We start from the raw sequence: 2,904 nt of genomic DNA on the forward strand, positions 1-2,904 counted from the left end.
CACTTTGTAGACCAGGCTGGCCTCGAACTCAGAAATCCGCCTGCCTCTGCCTCCCGAGTGCTGGGATTAAAGGCGTGCGCCACCACGTCCGGCTTGATATTTTAAAATTTTAAAAGACTCAATCATGTAGAACTACCTATAGTTAACTGAAATGTCACCAAGATATATTGAAAAAAGAAAGAAAGCCACAAGATCCAAAACAAATTATAGTGTGTGTGTCTGTGTCTGTGTCTGTGTGTGTGTGTGTGTTTACTCATTATATAGTGAATTTTTTTTCTGAACAATTATTCAAGAAAGATATAACAGCAGAAGTATTAGGGATAAGAAATATGTTAAAGGACTCGAGTTTTACTTCTAATTGTCCTAGCCAGGTGTCGGGAACACACCTGTAGTCCCAGTCATGGAAGGATGAGGCAGGAGCATCACGAACCCAAACTTGGTAAATAATCAGTCCATAGTTAATCTAATCAGCAAAGCTGGTCTCGGGCATGCTGGTCCCTGGGCTGTGCTGAAAACCCCTACTTCTCATCGGAAAGCAGCTTAGCACTGGCCTAACGCACATTGGACCACACATTCATGGCACTCTGAATGTACACACGATTCCAATTCAACTCAACAGTCACTAAATACTGGAGCAGTGAGATGGCTCAGCAGGTGAAAGCACTGCTACCAAGCCTGCTGGGCTGAGTGTGATGCTCAACACTCACATGGTGGAAGGAGAGAACCAACTCCTAAAAGCTGAACTCTAACCTCCGCGAAAATATGTACACACACAATAAATAAATCAATATATAAATAAATACAGAAATGTAATTTTTAAAAATTAAAGTGAAGCTGGGTAGTGGTGGCACTTGTCTTTAATACAAGCACTCAGGAGGCAGAGGGGCAGAGGGGCAGAGAGGCAGAGAGGCAGAGGCTAGTCCCATCCTCTTGCCTCTGCCTCTCCAGTGCTAGGATTACAGTGTTCATCACCACTGTAAGTTCAGCCCGGTCTTTCTGACAACTCCCCTCCAGTTCCACCAACCTGAGAATAAAAACTGCTCCCCAATGACTAGTATGACTGGAATTTCCTGCGCATCGTTCATTTCGAAGCACTAAGAAAACTACTTGACAAACATTCATTTTGGGCTCATACTAACGCAGTGCAGAATATTTTCGTTTTTCAGAGAGGGAATCTGAGGTTCAATGATAAAGAGGACATGTCCAGGATTTAGAACCCATATTCTACTGATTCCTGAGAGGCAATCCTTAACCATTGTTTACCGATCTCCCCAAATCCTCTAACAGGTCTAGCAATAGACCGGGAAGCCACTCCCTCCTCTGGCCCAGGAAAAGGGGGATAGAACTAAGAGTTTTGCAGGGGCAGAATTTTTGACCAATTGCCATCTTCGGTTCTTCTGCTAAAATGCTCTCAAGACACCGGGAACATTCCATCCAGAGTCAGACGACCTAAAGAGGCCACTGGAACCAGGTAATAGGCACAGTCCCTGGTGTCTGGGTGTGAAAACCGAGGCCTTGCCTCTCGCAGGTCTTCCCACCGGCAAAGTGACCACTGCCCAAGCGGACACTGGCCCAGCCTGGCCAAGCCCTGGCGCCTGGGTATCCTTCAGGATCAGAATAAGCAGAAGCCAGAACTCCCACCTGGACCATGAGGGGGTGGGTCACCCACAGCCAGGGAGGGTGGGCATGTGCCTCGGTGTCCACCCACCCCACGCAAGAAGAGGGAGGGTCTACCACTGAGAGCGACTCTGCGCAGCCGGGGTCCAGGGAGTTACTGGGCCGGGCGGTCCAAAAGCTGGCTGAGAAAGGCAACCGTCCCTGCTACCTACACCCGGTCCCCTGAGCTAGCCTCCCGAGGTGCCCCTAACTTTCCCCCAAACCAAAAAAGCCGCGGCGCCGATCGGATGCTGTGTTCTCACCTGGCACCGGGTTCCAGCCACCTCCAGCGAGCTGAGAGTACTGACACGCCCCCTTTCATTCACCTGCGGCCCTCCAGTGAGAAGCGGGGAAGATGACCAATGGTGGGAGATCTTGGGCTGATGAAGGCGGGCCCTTCAGCCAGCAGGTCCGTCAATGGTCCGGGTACCCACCTCTGGAGGATGCGCTCTGAAGACTCCAGCGTTCACGGGGTGATGGGAGTTGTGGTCTTGTTAGTGTCCGAGACTTTGGGAAATAATCCACTATGAAAACCAAGTTCGAGCCAACAAAAGTTTCTTTATTCAAAAAGCCGGTATATTAGGAAGACGGCTGGGTTCTGGATCCAAACCGTGTCAGGGCGAGTCAGAACAAACTTTTAAAGCAAAAAGAAAACCCCAAAAAACAACAACAACAAATTAGGTAGGGTAGGGGCAGCCAATCGGGTACATGCATGCTGTATTTCAACTGTTTTTCACACCTGACATCTTAAGTGGGTTACTACCTGTCAAATACCTCAGATGGTTTTCTTGATAACCAGCCAATCAGAGTCTATGTAGCAGCTGCTGGGTTTCAGACAGGACTGGGTGCTAACCAACAAAGGCATGGAGTAGGGTAATGTGGACCTAAATTCCTGTGGGGCTTCTGGAGTCTGAACCCGTTTCTGGGAGCTCAGCAGTTTCTTAAAATTTGACTTCTTTCTCTCTTAGGTTTGGTCAAAATGTCAATGAATCTACATTTTCCTTTACCAATTTCTGATTTCTTCTGGAATCCGTGTGTGTGACTGATGAAGTTGACCAGAGAGGGCTTCGGATCCCCTGGAACTGGAGTTATAGACCATTGGGTGGTACCACGTGGGCACCGGATATGAAAGTCGGGTCCTCTGTAGGAGCAGCGAGTGCTCTTTATCGCCGAACCATCATCACTCCAGCTGTACCATATTTCTTTAAAACATAGACAAGGCTTAAAATGTATCATACAATGCCTATT

The 2,904-nt window shown here is 48.3% G+C and overlaps 1 protein-coding gene across 1 annotated transcript in view; it reads right to left on the reverse strand.

Moving 5' to 3' along the window:
• Positions 1-1,995, reverse strand: part of Zbtb8b (zinc finger and BTB domain containing 8B) — a 15,598-nt gene extending 13,603 nt beyond the window's left edge. Inside the window, exon 1 of the mRNA XM_021161497.1 lies at positions 1,920-1,995. The gene's annotated coding sequence lies outside the window, so the exon portion shown is untranslated. The remainder of the gene's footprint in view (positions 1-1,919) is intronic.
• Between the last annotated feature and the right edge of the window lie 909 nt (positions 1,996-2,904).

The sequence above is a fragment of the Mus caroli genome, chromosome 4, assembly GCF_900094665.2.
Source record: "Mus caroli chromosome 4, CAROLI_EIJ_v1.1, whole genome shotgun sequence".
Lineage (NCBI taxonomy): Eukaryota > Metazoa > Chordata > Mammalia > Rodentia > Muridae > Mus > Mus caroli.